We start from the raw sequence: 19,150 nt of genomic DNA on the forward strand, positions 1-19,150 counted from the left end.
ACGCACCAGGTGATAATCCCAGCCCTTGGGAGGTAGAAGCAGGTGGATCTTTGAAGTTGGAGGCCATCCTGGTCTACAGAGTGAGTTCCAAGATAGCTAGGGCTACACAGAGTCTCGAAAAACAAAACCAAAACCAAAATCACTCACACTACAGCAAGACCCAGAAAAAATTTGAAGCTATTCAAAATTTCTGATTTGAGAAATTCATTGGCAGCTAATGGCCTGTCTTCTCTGTTAGGTTTTTCTAGGGTCCAGCTTCAGCTCAGGATAACTGTCACCTTTTACAATAAACCCGAGCAAATGTGACACCCTTATATTATTCATGCTTTCAGGTTTTTAACAGTATTATTTATTTACTTGATGTCTTGATAGTTTTGTTTTCCTTTTTTTTTTCTTCTTTTCCCATGCTGGGTATGTACCCGGCCAGTCCTCTTAACCACTGAGCCATCTCTCCAGCTTCTAAGTGTGCATTTCACAGTGTTGGGGAAGTATTGGTTCTGTTTTTAGTTGTGATAATGGTTTTGTATGTACTCTGAGGGAGATCTTTCAGTGATCATGCACTGCTGTGTTTAGATGAACTATATCTGCAAGTAGAGTCCGTGAATAAATGAAACTTAAAATTGAAACTTGTGATGGACAAATGAGGACACATGTTATTATTATCTTCTTTACTGCCTATGTTTTCAGTTTTATAGAGAACAACTAGGGGTGTGTGTATGTGCATGTGTGTGTGCATGCATGCATGTGATATGTAAGTTAACTGATTCTAATAGAAGGGTATGTGTATGATCAAAGGCAGGGAGTAAAGTCTGGCAATAGCACTGTGGAGAGGCCTGAGCAAGGGGATACCAGGAGAGAGAGAGGCCTACTTCAAGGCCGTTGGGGAAGGCTTTTGTGAAACCAGGCTTTTGAATTGAGATATGAATTTGGGGGAATGAACCAGCTGTGTACACATTAAGGGAAGGAGCTAAAGGGAAGGTCCTGGTAGAAAGTCCAGAACTGGCTTCAGGGGAGTGATCTTGCAGTGTGCATTGTATTAGAAGGGTCACATATCTGGACTGATGCCTATGTGCAAAGAGAGAGGAAGGCTTGAGGTCTTGATAGGTAAAGTGCAACAGGGAGCTGCGTACTCAGTGAATAGAAGTTGACTTTGATTTATCCTGGTTCTCATGGGATAGTGCTGCAGTTGATGCCCTAGGTGAGTGCCCTGCCAGATGACTGCTTCCTTGCATTACATCCCCCATACCTTCATTTGTTGAATTACAGTTTAAAAAAGTGATCACAAAACATTTACTTTGTAGGCTAACTATGAGAATGCAAGGTAATTGTTGTTTGGTTTTTTTGTTAGTTTCTCTGGAAACTCTAGTTTCCTGAAAGTATCTACAGCATGTTTGTTAAGATTGTAATAGAATCTTTTATTCTTCTGTTAATTGTCATATGGGAGGCTTAATGCATCAGTCTGCTAACCTAGGCCTAGTCCTGGAAGTTTCTAGCCTCTGTACAATCTAATCTAGGCCTAGATAGAACGTTTTCAGTCTCTGGATTTACTGTTGAGTAAGCTTACTCCTTCCTAGTTCTTTCTGAACTCTGGCTGGCTGATTCAATTCAGCTGTTCTGGCTTAAACTCTTCTCCAAGCTGGCTGATTCAAACTGGCTTCTGTCTCCTTGCCTCTATTGAATTGCTCTGCTTGACCTCAAACTAGCTATAACACTCTGTTCTAATCATAGGTTGTTTCTCATTCTCAGGGTGATTCTGTCTTCACCAGTATCTATCTTGTTCTTTCTCTGCAACTGTTGCAATAAAACTGCTTCCTTCTCCTCTGTTCTTCTCTCTGTTGTGATTTCTTAAGTAGCTTCCCTTTCCTCTCTCTTCTCGTGAGAGTTTGACATATCTATCCTATTCTGTCAAATCTTCCTCTGATTCCTCACTTTGGCAGCCCCTCAATTACTCATCACTTTCAAACATGACTGCTTCCTTCTACAAACTAACTTTACCTTCATTGTTTGGGATTAAAAGTGTGTCCTAAGGGCATGTCTGTATTCTAGCCAAAGGGATTAAATGTGTGTGCTAGGCTGAAACAGCTTTTTTTCCAGTAAACAACACAATCTCAGGGTTCACAGTGTGATCCTGCAACAGATTAAGATTAAGAAGAATTTTAAAAGAATAGTATATTCAGATGGAGTGACAATTTTATAAATTTAATTTTTTTCTCCCAGAGTTCTCTAAAAAATCACAAATATTGAGATATACACTTAAAACTTGTATCGAAACTTAGATATCTATGTTTGAAAATTGTGAGCTACAGCTTTAACATTGAATATTAGGAAATACCTACTAATAATTTGGACAGTTACAGCCATTCCTGTTAACTTTGATATTATGCAAATTGATATATTCGTATGATATATGCTGTCTTGGGAAGAAGCCTGATGATGATGCTGGTGATGGTGATGATGATGATGTTGGTGGTGGTGGTTAGTTAGGGAAGTGTCTTAGTTAGGGTTTTTTCTGCTGAAAACAGACACCACCATCCAAGGTAACTCTTATAAGAACAACATTTAATTGGGGCTGGCTTACAAGTTCAGAGGTTCAGTCTATTAGCACAAAGGTAGGAACATGACAGCATCCAGGCAGGCATGGTGTAGGAGGAACTGAGAGTTCTATATGTTCATCTGAAGATGAACTACTAGCAGAATAGTGAATACTTCCAGGCAGCTAGGATGAGGGTCTTTGTGGGGAGCCGACAGAAGGTGGCTATCATCCTTGTAGCCATCTTGAGCCATATACCCTGACCAGAGACTTGATTGCATTAGCCTACAACAACTGAGCACACTCTGATAACATCTTGCTTTAGATACTCACGATTTTCCCTTGGGTGTGTGAGACTTAAAGGTGTGTGACTTAAGGGTGTGACTTAGAGATCAGATTTAGAGACAAGACCTAAGGGCATGATTAAAGGCGTGACTTAGAGGCGTGGCTTAGAAGTGAGACATATAAAAGGCGAGAGGCAGACAGGAGAGTTCAGAACAATTTGGAGTAACAGAGAATCAGACACTTCAGAGAGTACAACTTGGAGTAGGAATTAGGCATTAGGACAGTACAACTTGGAGTACAATTTGGAGTTAGTTATTAGGTATTAGGCACTTGGCACTTGGAGGAAGAACTTGGAATTAGACTTTAGACATTAGGCACTTAGCACTTGGAAGAAGTAACTTAGAACTTGGAGGCACTAGGGACTAGGAACTAGGGACTAGGAACTCAAGACTTGGGACTTGGAGAGAAGAGAGACTGAAGAATAAACGGGATTGAATTACACTCTGTCTGGTCTCTATTCTTTGAGTTCCTCCTCACTCTCTCTCTTGCTGAACCCCGACCCTCAGACCGGAGCTGCTTGGGGCAGTGCAGGCTAACAAGTTAGTCCCCAAGGCTTTTGGCAGTGTGGGTTCAAACACTGACAGAGAAGTCTAAGACATTTTGGCCCCCAAATGTGGGGTAGTGCAGTTCTCAACACTTTTGGCCCCCAAGCGTGGGGCAGCTTGGGCCGCAACAGGTCTTAACGCCCAAACCCACAGTGCCACGCCTATTCCAACAGGGCTACACCTGTAGTGCCACTCCCTGGGCCAAACATAAACAAACCATCACAGGTGGGTTTTTTGGGTTTTGTGTGTGTATGTGTTGAAGAATGTAATTGACCAAAAAAAAATAAATAAGTAAATAAAAACATTTTTTAATGAAAAAAATTCAGTAGGCATTTGATTTGTCCTTTAAGAAATTAGCGATACAAATGGATAAGGTGATAAATGTATTACACATGTTGTCTCTTGCACCAGCAGGAGCTAGAGCGACGGCTCAGTGGTAAAAAACCCCACGCTGCTCTTGCGAGGACTAGAAGTTAGTTCCCAGCACCCACGTAGCAGCTCACAGCTGGCTGTCACTCCAGTTCTGGGGAATCTATGCTCTCTTCTGGCCTCTGACACCAGACACACGCATGATGCGTAGACATGCATGCAGGCAAGACACTCATACACATAAAAGAGGAAACAAAAACCTTACGATTTTTAAAAATGAAGGGAGCCCCCTCCTGCCGTAGTTTAAGGAATGAAGAATGTGATTAACTCTTTCAAAGAAACACCTATTTTAGCTGTTTTGTGGGCTTTTAGGCTAAAACTGTTGACATTCTCCTCCTTAGGGGAGCAGCCCAATGAAAATTAAGAAAGGAATGTTGATTATCACTTTTAAATAATGTATTTAACACTTTGAGTGTTTGAGTGTATATTCCTCCCCCCACTCCCCCCACCCCTGAATATCTTTAGATCTTTTCTTTTTTATAAAACACTTTATCAATATTTGTATAAACATATATACTTATACACGCATACATATATAAACAATAATTAAATAATAAGATGTATTTTAAAAGTATGGGGGGTTGGGAAAAAGTGGGAGAAAGGAGAGAAATCTTTAGACCTTTTAAAAAGGAATGGAATACCTGAGAGTCTCTCAACTAAGGATCGGTGATAAGAATACCTGTTAAGATGATTATCGTTCTTCTAAGTTACTTACTGTCTGATGAGAGTGCAGGTAATGTGGATGAGTAAGGCCAGGCGGCCCTGCTTTGCATTGGAGAGGAACTTCTGAGTGTGTGTGTGGCGTGTGTGCTTGCATCAGCAACTCACCTTTTGCTGTTTTAAGTTGCATTCAGATCAGTGTGCCCCAAACTCTAAACAAGGTTTATTGGCCTCTCTCTAGTTTTACTTCATGCTGTAGGATGGGGAATGTTGTCCATACTTCAGGCCACCAGCATTCAGGGCTAGTCCTCCAGGATCTCAAAAACGGAGATCATTTCAATGAAACCAGTCAAGGGGCTTTGAAAGGTCTGAAGTATATACGTCAAGATGGAAGTGCACCCGTGTCTTCATCCCTGAGCTTGTCTCTTCTGAGTCCTTCCTCATGTCGTGGTCTGGGCAGTAGCACACAGGAGCTGTGTGAGTTTGCTTGTGTGCCTTTAGTGGGAGCAGTGCATCCTCATAACTAACCCTTGCCCTGGGTCTCCAAACCCCCCCCCCCCCCCCGTCTCTAGTCTAATGTCAGGTGTTGATATGAGCGTATAGAAGGATAATGAGAGTACTCGGGCACCCTGGAAGCACACACAGTTAGCTTCTCCTGCAACCTTCGATGCTTAATGCCCCAGGTTTAATGCCCTGGGTTTAATGCCCCAGGCTTGAAGCTGAACCATTTCACTTACCCTAGGGAAATAAATTTCCTTGTTGCTGGAATCATTAAAACATCCCACACTTTTATTAAGAAAAACAAGCAAGAAAAGAAAACGAGATAGCATGTGCCATTGTGCACATATCTTCAATAATTAATCAATTTATGCCCAATCTGATTTCACCCATTCTCCTAACCACATTATTTTAATATGTTCCTAGAGTTTTTTTTTTAAGATAACCACTGTATCACTATTATATATAAATAATCCTTTAAGAGTTCAAATTTCCAGTTGTGTCTGTCTTGTGGTTTTATATATTAACCAAATAAGGTCTTATATACTGCAGGTCTGTCTACCAGTCTGTCTTTGCAACTTATTTGTTGAATAGAGACTTATTTGTTGAATAGAGATGGTCGTTTGTACTGTAGTGTTTATCTTAAAGTTTAATGCAACCACTGGAATTCATTATTTCCTATAAATTGTAGGTTAGATTTAAGCTTAGATTCAGTCATTGCTTTTGTAGGAAGAATGCTTCTTCTTAGGTGGCTCTCTGCTTCTTTCTACAGGAGGAGTAACAGTCTGTTCCGTTTCTTTCTGTGATGTGACTGATGAGTTGTTCTCAGATTTTTTTTTTTTTGGTCTGTGTTTAAATATTACCATATCTACAAATGTTTGTCTTATTAGAAACTTAAGATGGATAAACTTTAGAAATTTCTATTGTTTAGAAATAACAGGAATAAACTGTCTTATGTGTGTACACACACCATCTTTGTAAAGACTGTTTCATAAGGTAGAAACTTAGGGGACTGGTGTTCTGCATCTCTGTGTCTTTGCTCCCCAGCTGCAGAGCACAGCTGGATTCCCATCATTGCCTACTCTGCTTGTTGTGAAATCACGTGTCATGGGACCTTGTGGCTTGATGTGCATTCCTGAGAGTGAGAGAGAGGGCCAGAGGGCCAGGTACACAGTGGTCTTGTGGAAACTGTTTTGATGTTGCAGACTCTGACAAGCCTTTGGGATCCACATGGCTCCTAGACTATTCTTCTGGAGCTGTTAGTGTTCAGTCCATTTTTGTTCCCATCCATCCATCCATCCATCCATCCATCCATCCATCCATCCATCTATCCATCCATCCATCCATCCATCCATCTATCCATCTTTTTGGTTTTATAAGACAGGGTTTCTCTTTGTAGTTCTGGCTGTCCTAGAACTCACTCTGTAAGACCAGACTGGCCTTGAACTTGAAAGTCTGCCTGCCTCTCCTACCCAAATGCTAACAAAAGGGAGATAATTTTTTTTCTCATCTTTCCTTTTCATTTCTTTATTCTTGTACACCAGTGATCTCCTCTGATTAGCCATTTAGTTATGAAGATTCAGTTTGCAAAGTTAAGGTCCTTTCTAAGGGAGCTGGAACCAAGAGATTTGTTTGACCACGTGAGAGAAGTGTGTGTGTGTGGGGGGGGGAGGGGATTAAACTGTTGAAATGCACACTTCAGTGTGCTCTCCAGGTGGAGGAAGGCTTGCGGATCCATTTGCTTTGCTCTCTTGAATTATTAAGATGGAGTTGCCTCTCGCAGGCTGTGTGTTTTAGTACTGTATCAAATAACATAGTCTAAGAAACTTGCTTGAGGACTCCGTAAAAGACAGGATCTTCGAAGCCAGTTGCTGTGAGCTCTCAGCTTCCTTATAGAAACGTGGTAAAGTTCAGCCAGATAACGTATGTGGAGAGTTGAAACGGCTTGTTTATTATTGGACAGGTTACTGTTAACTCCACAGGAGGAAAAAAAATACAGACTCTGTTACAGGATGTAGAGTTTTGTTCCAGTTTGGCCTTAAAAAATCTGAGCTGTTTAATCTGCTTCCAGAATTACTGCCCAGATTTGAGGACTCCTGAGTAAAGACAGGAAGTTGTAAGAAGGCATACATGATAAAACTCAGATACCAAAACTTGGAACGGAATAAAGTGGAGAGAGGGAGGTGCAAGTCAGGACAGTGTAAGCAGTAGATTAATTGGGCATAATAAAAAAAAAAATCCAATTCTTGTTCTTAGCCACGAATGGAAAGGGGTCATCTTAATTGCTTACTTGTGTATACTTGAGAGGAAATGTGAAATCAGTTTTCCTGTAACTTAAAAATCGGCACTTTAATTGACTTCTGGAATTTTTATGATACAATAGAGGAGACAAGTTTATTGAGCTAACTATATATAGATCTTAGGCTATTTGGCAGTTTAAGTAGCTACTTAATGTGGGTTAGCAGTGGGAAGTATCTGAGTTGGAGGATAGAGGGAAGCTAGACCAAGTATAATAATCTGTCAGCAAAATAAATCTTTTCCAGTTAGACTTGCTTTCTGTTGTTTTTGGACCTAGTGAAAAATTGTTTGAGAGATAAGAAGTTAATAGCATAGTTAAGGACTAAAGAATGTTCCGAGTTAGATATTTGTAGACTATGAGCAAATAAAAAAAAAAAAAAAACTGAAATAGATTTTGTATTTATAACATTTTCTTCAAAAAAATGAATCTGGTTTGTGGTGGTTTATGTCTGTGATCTCAGCACTCGGAAGCTGAGGCAGGAGGATGGCCTCACGTTCGCACTTCAAGACCTTGTTTCAAACAGAGTTAGAGTTTTTTTTGAGAAGCCTGTAAATAGGGTAATCACTCCATGGAAACACGGGGTTTTCTTTCAAGTTGGAGAAGAAATGAAATCTTTTCTTTCATTGTTTTTTAGTCTATTTCATATTTGTTGAGGTATAGAGACAATGTTACGGTTTAAGCCCCAAAGTATACATTTTTCTTGGCTTTTGGGAAAAGGGTTAGTGACCCGCCCCTCCTTCCACATTGGAAACTGAAGAGTTACTGTCCCTGTCCCATGTAGGGGAGGAAGGCAATGACCAAGTTTAACAGAGTGTGGTACCAACCTTTAGGTCTTCTTTTTATCCTTCCTTCCTTCCTTCCTTCCTTCCTTCCTTCCTTCCTTCCTTCCTTCCTTCCTTCCTTTTTCTTTCTCTTTTTCCCTTCTTATGTTTTGGAGCTTAAAGAAAGCTATATTGGAACCAGAGACAGTATAGTTAGTTGGTAGAGTGTTTAACTACCATGCAAGAAACACTGGTTCAGTCCTCATCACGGACAGGCCAGGTTTGGTGAAGCATGCCTGCGCTCAGGAGGTGGGGACAAGAGGATTCCAAGTTTAAGTTCCTCCTCACCTGGAATTAGTTTCAGGCCAGCCAAGGATACGTGAGACCCTGCCCCCCAAAAGATACTCTGACCTTGAATCACATGTATGACTTTATTTGTAATATTACATTAAAAATGTTGATAATCTAAACACATTTTTTTTCAAAATAATCTGTGATCTCAAACATATCTACCCAAACACTTAATTTCTTTAACGTTTTAAATACCTTTCAGAGACATTTTTTACTTTCTTTTTTTTTTTATATATAATGAATTTGAAATCTCTTGCAAGTTAAAAGTACTATAGTTAAGGGTTGGAGAGATAGTTCAGCAGTTAAGGGCACTCAGAGTCTCACAAAGGACCCGAGTTGGGTTCCCAGCACGACTGTGACCATCCTTAACTCTACTTTTTTATTCCTGCTAGCAGATGTTTTTTATATTTTTATAAGTTGTTTTTTAATGGCTAAATGGTATTTTGTTGTGTGTGTGTACCGTGTTTCTTTGATCATCATCATTTGACTGATACTTAGGTTGATTCAGTTACCAGGCTTGGGATGTATGTCGCTCAGTGTGAGAGGACATGCCTACTATTCACAAGGACAGGTGGGGGCGGGGAAAGGGGAAGGAAGAGAGGGAATAGTGGTTCTACCATTTGGAAGTCTTGAGCATGCAACTGTAAATAAATCAGAGGGTTACACTGAGGGTGATATTTTAACTATCGTGACATCATTTGCCTTTTTTATGCTTTGTTGTTGTTAAGTAACACATTATATTATCTGTACTGTTCAATCTGAACCCTCCTTAGGGTGTGGCTTGAATGGTCATATTCCATTTAGACAACACACAAGCTTTTCACTGATGCCTCTTGAAAAGTCATAGGGCTGAGAGGAGCAGAGTGGAGGGAGGGGCTTTGCTCCCGCGTGTGTAGATTGATACACTTTAGTCTGCAAGTTTTGAAGTTAGCAGGCTTTTTGTTTTGTTTTTTCTTTTTTTGTTTGTTTTTGTTTGTTTGTTTGTTTTGGTTTTTGGGGTTTTTGAGACAGGGTTTCTCTGTGTAGCTCTGGCTGTCCTGGAACTCACTCTGTAGACCAGGCTGGCTTTGAACTTAGAAATCCGCCTGCCTCTGCCTCCTAAGTGCTGGGATCAAAGGCGTGCACCACCAGTGCCAGGCGGCTATTCTAGTTTTAAAAGAGCTTTGTGTGTGTGTCTGTGTATGTGTGTGTCTGTGAAGGCCAAAAGAGTTGATCAGATCTCCTGGAGCTGGAGTTGTAAGTGGTTGTTAGCTACCTGGTGTGGGTGCTGGGAACCAAGTTCTGGTTGTCTGCACAAGAACAAGTTTTTCTAACTCCTGAGTGATTTCTCCAGCCTTTAATGGGGCTTAAAAAGTTACATTCTAGGGCTGGAGAGATGGCTCAGCAGTTAAGAGCCCCGACTGCTCTTCCAGAGGTCTTGAGTTCAATTCCCAGAAACCACATGGTGGCTCACAACCATCTGTAATGGGATCTGAGGCACTCTTCTGGTGTGTGTCTGAAGACAGCTACAGTGTACTTATATAAATAAAATATCTTTTTTTAAGTTACATTCTAAATGTTCTTTAGATCCATTTTTTTCTGCTTTACCAATATTCCCAGAGTTTTTTTCCTGTCAAGATTGTGATCAGACAAGATAATGGATTTGAAATCTTCTGCAAGTTAGAAACAGTATATGTATTTAAGGGGTTGACAGGGCAGCTCAGTGGTTAAGAACACTTGCTGCCCTTACAGAGGACATGTGTTTGGTTCCCAGCACCCCTGTCTGTAACTACCTTTAATTATGACGCCAGAGGATCCACACCCTCTTCTGGCTTCTGAGAGACTCTGTGCTGATATACACATACCTATACACAGATACACATACATAGATATACTACATTTATTTTTGAAAAAAAAATCTTAAAATTATACTTAAGAATGGAAATGTGAGATCTTACAAGCAGGGTTTTTTTTTTTTTTTTTTTTGTCTGTATTTTTATTCTTTATATTAATTTTGTAATCTGTATGGTCCCATCCTCTTAAAAAAAAAAAATACAAAGCAAATGTTTTTGACCATCCTACTAGATCTGTCTAGCTGAGAGGAGAGAGGTCTAATGTGGAGATAGCATTTCAAGTTCATCAGCTGGTGGCCGTGGATCTCCTGGAGCGCACACGTCAGCATCACTTGGGGCTGTTGGTAGAACCCGAACAGTTCCGCATTCAGTAAGCGCTGATGTACATTAAGAATTTACGTATCTGACTTGTTCCCCAGTAATACTGTTGTCACTCCGGGGATGTCCTTGGAGAACTAATTACATTATTTAAACCACCTGAGACTGGAGGGATCCCTAGAGAGGACGCTTAGATACAAAAGCAGGAGGCTGAGTGTGTTAAACTCAGTTAGTGGTGAAGTCCTGACCTGGAGGAACAGAGTTTACTCAAGTATCCTGAAGGATCTGAGAACTCAGTGAAAGAAAAGCAAAGCTTTAAAGTAAAATTAAGTTGTCGCTGCCTGGAAAGGAGCAAGAAAGGTTTGTAGCCAGCACACGGTTCCCCCTCTAAGGTTGGCTTGGAGAGATGGGGATGGCAGGCGGTGGTGGCCAAAGGAGTATCATCTGGATGTATGACCAAAGGAACCTGTTAGCAACGAAAAGCTTCCAGCGGTTTCCCAGCTGAGAAGCTAGTTTCCTCGTGTTTGCAATTCAGGAGTCTTGCTTGCCTGAAAGAGGCTGCTAGCGCTTTTTATGAATGAATGTTAGACACAGTAGGTACTCTATGAATACATTTTTACTTTTACCAGATAACCTTAACTGGTAAAAGTTAATTCCTTTGCTGATACATTTTGATTTTGCTAATACAGTCAGTGTCAAAGTTTTGCTCTGATACACGACCAAAGAGGAGGTGAATAAAGGCCTTCTGTCTGTCCTAATTGCTTAGCAGATTAGCTAGGCACGAATGCCAGGAATTTGGAGCCTACGGTTCACTGAATCTTTTGTTCTTCTCACTTGCCATCTGATTCCTGGGCCACTTGTAGCCTTTGAGCACCTGAAACAGAGAGAGTCTGGAGTAGAGCCGCACTGTAACTGTAGAATTAGCACCAGTCTTCTATGAAGTGATGGTAATAACGAATTAATATTAAAGTTTTAAAAATTCTATTAATATTTAAAAAATTATACACTGAAATATTTCATATATGGAGTTAAGTAAAATATGTTGCTAAAAGTAATTTTACTTTTTCTTTCCGTGTTTTTTGTTTGTTTGTTTGTTTGTTTGTTTCTTTGTTTGTTGTTGAGATAGTCTTGCTATATAGCTGATTTGCCTGGCTTGGACATTGCTGTGTAGACCAGGCTGACATCCAACTCTGCTGCTTCTGCTGCTTTTGCTTCTGCTGCTTCTGCTTCATCCTCCTCTTCCTCCTTCTCCTCTTCTTCTTCTTCCACCTCCTCTTCCTCCTCTTCCTCCTCCTCTTCCTCCTCCTCCTCCTCCTCCTCCTCCTCCTCCTCCTCCTCTTCTTCTTCTTCTTCTTTTTCGTCTTCTTCTACTAAAACATTTGAAATGATATGTATGCCCCTCCCTCCCTCCCCACCCCTTGGCACTGCTGCTCTTTTGTTCCAGGGCCATGTGCTTGCAGAGCACACGCTGTACCACTGAGCTACAAGCCCATTGCCTTGGTTATTTACTTCTACTAAACCCCGATGATTTGGAGCTATGAAAGCCATAGTAGACATATGCAGCTTTTGACACTTTGACAGTAGATAAAAAGCATTACGTGGAAGGAACAAGGCAGTCTGGATAGTGAAATGTACGGTGTCACAAAACAGTTAACAAAAAGCAGTCATCTTGTCAGAGGTAACTGATTTTTATTTTATTTTATTTTACTTTATTGTTGTTGTTGTTGTTTACTTTTTGGAGACAAGGTTTCTCTGTGTAGTCCTGGCTATTCTGGAAGTTGCTCTATAGACCAGGCTGGCCTCAAACTCAGAGATCCTCTTGCCTGTGTCCCTGGATGCTGGGATTAAAGGCGTGAACCACCACCTCTCTGCAGCACATATATTTTGAAGATAAGTGGTAGAGAAGCTTCTGTAAGTGTCAGCTATGCAGGTGACTTTTCTGGGCAGGGCAGGCAGGAGGAAGACACGCAGAGGCCCACCAGTTGTGTGGCCCACACCCAGAGGACTGCCAGCCGTGTGGGCTGCCAGCCAGGCAGGCCCACTGGCAGCAGGAGCCATTGTGATGTACAAGTATGTGGTGGAGAGATGGGAGAGAAAGAGAAGAGGAAAGATCTGAGCATTATGAAGAGAGGTGGAACTAGGGACTTGAGGACAGAGAGAAACAGCCTGTTGTGAGTGACCTCATGAGCCACCTGAGGCCATGGTGAAGACCCAGCCAGTGCTGCTGCTGAGGGGTCATGTCTGGGTCTGTGCCGTGGAGCAGCAGGAGTCTGTATCAATATCCCTAGCTCATATCACCACCAAAGACCATCCAGATGTCTCTGGTCTGGGATGCTACCAGGGACCATGTTTATGCCCCGTGGGCCTGCACCTTGTATCTGGGTAGCACAGTAGAGCTGGCCCTGGTGCCAGGAATGTGGGTGAGCTGGCCTCAAGGTTGTAAAAGCAGGAGACCTGGCCCTGCCACTCATCTGCCCCCCCCATGCCCCACCCCCACCGCTCACCATCTATAGCAGGTGAGAGAGCTGACCTCAGGGTATGAGAGCAGGAGAGTTGGCTCTGCCTCTCACTGGCTGAAACACTCTGGAGAGGGTACCCTGCACCTTGCCTGGGTAGCACAGTAGGGCTGACTCTAGTGGCGTGGGTGCAGATGAACCGGCAAGGGTATGGTGGGAGAGCTGGCTCTGCCCCTTATCATGCAGCATTGAGTGAGCTAGCAGGGGCAGTGCTGGAGAGCTTACCCTTGGTGGTGCTGGCAGAGGAGAGCTGGCCTGCTGACCAACTCAACTACTACCCAGGCCCAAATCCAGGGCTTTGAGTTGTCCCACCCCCAAATCTACTCCATCTATGACCTGCAGGAGCACGTGAAGAGGCTGGTCTTACAGATGCAAAGCTGCAGAGTCTCCATGGTACAGGGTAACGACAGGATATCCGAGAGGAGTTCCAGTGAGGGTCCAGTTTTGATAGTGCAGGAGAAGCCAGAGGTCTCAAACAGTGAGCACTTGCAGTAAAGACCTGTGGACAGAAGGGTGTACCGTGGGACACACTGTGACACACTACAGCTTCCACAGGGAGACGGTTGTTGTTTTGTCTGGTTTTGTTTTGCTGTTTCATTTTAGGGGGATGTGGCAAGGGCAAAGGGCAGATATGGAGATGAGTGGAACTGGGGTGCATGATGTGAGACTCACGAAGAACCAACAAACAGTTAAAATAAAACAACAAAAATGTGTCTTTTGTTAGCCTGGGTGGGGTAGCACATGCCTTTAATCCTACCATTCAAGAAGGCAGAGGCAGGCAGATTCTGTGAGTCGGAGGCCACCTTTGACTACATAATTAATTCCATGCCAGCCAGACCTACAGTGTGATACTGTTTCCAAAAACAAACAATAACAGCGACAACAACAAAACCCCCCAAATCTATCTAGCTTGCTTGCTTGCTTGCTTCCTTCCTTCCTTCCTTCCTTCCTTCCTTCCTTCCTTCCTTCCTCCTTCCTTCCTTCCTTCCTTTCTCCCCTCCCTCCCCTCCCTCCCCTCCCTCCCTCCCTCCCTCCCTCCCTCCCTCCCTCCCCTCCCTCCCTCCCCCCCCTCCCTCCCTCCCTCCCTCCCCCCCTCCCTTCCTTCCTGGAGAGAAAACCAACAGTTTGTGACACAACATAAACATATTGTATAAATTCGATCATATGGACGTCAGTTTTGCTTACTGTAGAAAGAGATTAACTGTTCCATCATAGTACAAATCGGCGCTTCTCAAACTATGGAATTCCTTCTAGCTAGGAATGGGCACACTTTCCCAAGGCACTCGAGTTGTGGTGCCATGACCTGGGTCTCCGTCTCTTGGGCTGTTACTTTCTGAATACCCTCAGTGCTGTGGGATTCAGTCAGTGCTGAGCTTTCACAGACCAGGGTACCCAGTTGTAATCTTAGCCATGTATACATTCCCTAAAATCAGAAGCATGGCTTCGGAGCCAGTGGAGCTTTGTCAGATCTGTCTGTCCTGGGGGTCTGTCAGTTTCTTGTCAAGAATTGATTTGAATTGACAGGATTTGGGGTATAGTTTAAAAAAACAAAAAACTAAGCTCACTAGATAATGTATGTAAATTTAACTGACTTTTACATCTCGGGACCTAAGGGCACCTAATTTTGATTTCCTCACTTGTAAGATGGGCTAACCGCTCTGTGTCCTGATGCATGGTTAGTATCAGGAGTGGCGCTGACAGAAACCAGCATTTTTGCTGAGTGTGCTTGCCACCGTGCAGGATTCCTGTTTTGTAAATGAGTAAACCGGCATCTGGAGTTTAGACTTGTGAACCGCTGTGCTCGTGGAGTTTACCCTCTACAACTGGGACTGTCACTCAGTCCACGAGGCTCCTCCCTCATCATCATTAAATAACAGATTAAGTCTAAATGCAAACAAAACCATTACGACACAACACAATTTGCTAGAAAGGATAGCAAATAAGAGGTGAAGAAAAATAAAACATTTAGAGAAAGAGGGAAAAGTTTGCCCAAGGTCATTCTACTGGGGTTGAGGTAGAAGAGAAAACCAAGTAGACTTTTGAGTTAAGAGCGTAGCCATTAAGGCCTGAGCCATCTCTGCCGCCCCAGATTAGAGTTTTGGTCGTACGGTCAAGGACATGATTTGACCACCTATAGCCGAGATTATTCATCAATAAACTGTAGAGAATGGCTTTCTCGGAGGGAGCGGTTGATGTTGACGTCCACTCAGTCCATAGACACTTAATGACGGTAGTGAGGATAGCTAGGGTAAAGATACCTAACAACAGCTCATCCATCAAATGCATCCACATACTCAAAAATTAATGGAATTTGCACCATGAAAATCTCTTGGGTGTGTATACGTGCATACTTATATTTGTGTGGGTGCACGAGCGCACGCGCACACACACACACACACACACACACACAGCGGGGGCGGGGCATCAAAGGATAACCTTATGAGTCATTCCCTGGGTACCTCTCCCCACCCCACCCCCCATTTAAACAGAGGGTTTCATCCTAGCCTGGAAGTCACACAGTACCATAAGCTGGCCAGGCATTGAACTCCCAAGGATCATTGCCCTGGCCTGTCTTTCCCTTCGAAGCTCTGGGATTACAAATACTCACTACCATATTTCTAGCCTTTTTTTTTTTTTTTTTTAAAGTCTTAGTTTTTGTAAATGTGTGTTCTGGAGATCAGACGCAGGTCCCTCCTTGTACAGCTGTCTTCTCCTGGAAGTATCTTTTTAATGATAGGGCTATTCTTCTAACTTTTGCTCCCCGCTTCATCTCCCATCTTGGATCTCCTTTTGATGTAAGTATCCAGTTTCTGCTATGGTGCTTCAGACTTAAAGGGCATGGGGCCTGGGAGTGGGCAGAGAGATGGCTCAGCGGTTAAGAGCACTCGCTGTTCTTCCAAAGGACCCCAGTTCAATTCCTAGCACCCACATGGTAGCTCACAACTGTCTGAAACTCCAGTTCCAAGGGATCCATCACCCTCATACAGACATACTATACAGGAAACTCACCAAACACAAATACAATAAAAACAAATAAATCTTTTTTTTTTTTTTTTTTTTTTTTTTTTTGGTTTTTTTCGAGACAGGGTTTCTCTGTGTAGCCTTGGCTGTCCTGGAACTCACTTGGTAGACCAGGCTGGCCTCGAACTCAGAAATCCGCCTACCTCTGCCTCCCAAGTGCTGGGATTAAAGGCGTGCGCCACCACCGCCCGGCCAAATAAATCATTTTTAAAAGGCTTGAATGGTTCTTGGTTATAAACATCATACATTTTGTATCACCTCTTCTTTTGGCGTCCTTGCGTTTTCCTCTGGCTTTCCTCTATTACAGGTGTTTCACCATGGTCTTTATTCAGTAAATTTTTGGATACACGTGCTTCAGTCCGTACAGTGATGTAGGTAATAAGGGTCCCTCCTCTCCGAGTAGACAGACATTAGTCAGTAGTCACGAGCTGGAGGAAGGTTTACGGAAAGGTAAGTATAGAGCTGAATCTCTCAGTGTGCTGTTCCTGACGTACCATCAGCTAAGAACTCAGTAGACGTGCAAATTCTCTGGCGTCACCTCAAAACTACTTCTTTTACCAGACTTTTCAGGCACTGTTGATTCATGTTGTAGTTAAGAACCGGGGCAGGTTTTTACGCAAGTCTGTAACAGAGGGGAGGGATTCTGACCTTGTGAGTGAGAGGTTCTGTTGGTGGTGATGGTTGCATGCGTGCATGCGTGTGTGATGTCATCGTTAAGCTCTGTCTCCATTGCTCAGTCCCGGTACATTTCCTTCTCTGCATGCTGCCTCAAGCATGTCTATTGCTTGTTTCTGTCTTGTTACCATCAATGTGTAATGTAACCTCACAATTCCTTTCGATCTTGACCTAGTGTGTTGAGTTGATCAGGGAAGGGACAAACTGACCTGTCCAGGTGTCTGTGAGGCATACTACCCTTGGAAGAAGCATGGGGCATCTTGTCTTATCTTAACTGTTTTCTTCATTTCATTTTCCCTGGAGTGAAAACTGTCAGGGTTGCATCAGTCTCTGCTCTAAATAATACCTTTTTTAAACGCCATGTCTGGGGGGTAGCTTTTAGTTGCCGTTGTATCTCCAAAACCGTTAACGTGGAGCCCGGCGCAAAATATAGCAGGCAATGTATTGTTCTAAGTGCTTTCTTTTTATTATAATTTCTTCCAGCCTCAGGTAATAAAAGAATGACAGCTAGCCGAGCTTCCGACCATGGCTTATTTGCTACTCTCCTTTCATCTCCTTTTGAACAATTTGTAAAACTGCTTTAGGGGAGTATGTGGTCTTTTAAACACAAGTATTTTTCTTTGTTGTTAGGTAGCCAGGGGGAAAATGTGAACAGGATGGACCACAGACAAAATCTTTTCTGAATACAACAAAATAAGCGTTCAAAAGTTACCGCCCGTTTTTATCACGGGTAGACTTTTTATTAATGTGGTTTCTCAGCAATGGAGTTCTCTCTTTAGTTGCATAAGAATGCCATAAATATTCTGAGGAATCGCAGATAAGATGTGTACAGTTGTGAAACCGGCCTGCTGTGCATATTTGTTGTTAACGTTGAAATCATATTCAGGGATTATTGGCTATTTGGGACACTGTGTGCACTGGTAGCCTTTCTCCCATGTCACCTCTGTACAATTGGAGGTTTAGCTACTGACATGGGGACAGACATGGGGACATGACAAAGGCAGTGGTTTTAAGGACATGAGCAAATTACAGTCTTTGTGACTATATATGGTTATCTTTTTGCCTTCCATATTTGCTTATTTCAATCAGTCTAAAATATGCCCCCATAATAGATGACATTTTTAACGCTTCCTGATATATGACTTTTTTATGTTTAAATTTTTTTTCAAGTGATGGCAGAGAGTCAGGAGACTAGATAAGCTGTTTTATAAAACTATTCGCTTTGAGATACTTAGTAAATTGAATGTAAAAAAGGTTAGGTATTGAACTAGCCACTTTCCCACATCTCCTTTAAGGAATGGCCGGCCTGGGCTTTTAACATACATTCTACAGCATGTGTTTTGAAGATGGCTCATTTAGTCTGTGTAGATAGCATAGCAGGTGATGGCCATGTACATGTAAACAGGCTTTTACTATAGCAGATGAAGTTTAAAAAAAAAAGTTTCTGTCTTTGGTTGTCTGCTAGGGAAATAAATAGCCCTGTTACTCATTAAAAAAGAAAATCTGGAAGGATTTCAGGTATTTAGTTTCCCATTACATTCAGATGAAAAGATAGCTCTCCAGATTGAACTTTTTCTTGTGCTTAATGAGGGTATGCATTAATAACTCTGCTTAATTCTGATTTAATTTCTTTTAAAGGCTCAATTAAGGGCAATTAATTTTTGTTTATGTTGACTATATCATGAAGGTTAGAAGGCTAATGCAGGAATCTTTTGGTTATCTGGGAGTTTTAGGTTTTCTTCACTGTCAACTAAAAATTCCTCGGTGGGGGTGGGACTGGAGATGTGGCTCGCTTGGCAGGAGCTCGGTGTTCTCAACAAGGGCATGGCGCTGGGCTTCATCCCCCAACCCTCCAATCCTGATGGCTTCTTATGTATTTAGGAAAAGTGCCAAATAATTAGATCAAGGGTGAGAATTGTTTGTCGGATGCCCATTTTCCTGCCTCATCCCCGCCTTCTCCTTTCTCCTTCCTATACTTTGAATTTGGGCCGCACCTCATGTTTGACGCAGAATAGCTCTTTCTTTCCCCCACCCCTACATACTCCCAAACCACCTTCTCCTTTATTTCGAAGATACCAGGCTCTTCGAGGGTCAGTTCTAGCTCTGAGGTCCCTGTCTGATCTCTTTGCTACTTTCTTAAATGCTGGTGGTGTTTTGCATCTGTTCCGTTTTTAAAGCATCTTATTCCGGTCCCTCCGATTCAAGCTGCATAGTATTTCTTGGGACTTTAGCCACCTCCATAACTGCAGTTAACTATGTGTATGCTGATAAGTGTCTTCAGGTTTCCATTGAGGTGCAGTTAGCACACAGCAACCTGCACCATTTGAAGTGCACTTTGACTGGTTTTAGCACATAACGAAAACCATAAAG

At 42.4% G+C, this 19,150-nt stretch overlaps 1 protein-coding gene across 2 annotated transcripts in view; it reads left to right on the forward strand.

Moving 5' to 3' along the window:
* The window catches only part of Pawr (pro-apoptotic WT1 regulator), an 83,400-nt gene that overhangs the window by 13,588 nt on the left and 50,662 nt on the right, over nucleotides 1-19,150 (forward strand). The gene's annotated exons all lie outside the window — the stretch shown is intronic.

This window comes from Arvicanthis niloticus, chromosome 22 (assembly GCF_011762505.2).
Source record: "Arvicanthis niloticus isolate mArvNil1 chromosome 22, mArvNil1.pat.X, whole genome shotgun sequence".
Lineage (NCBI taxonomy): Eukaryota > Metazoa > Chordata > Mammalia > Rodentia > Muridae > Arvicanthis > Arvicanthis niloticus.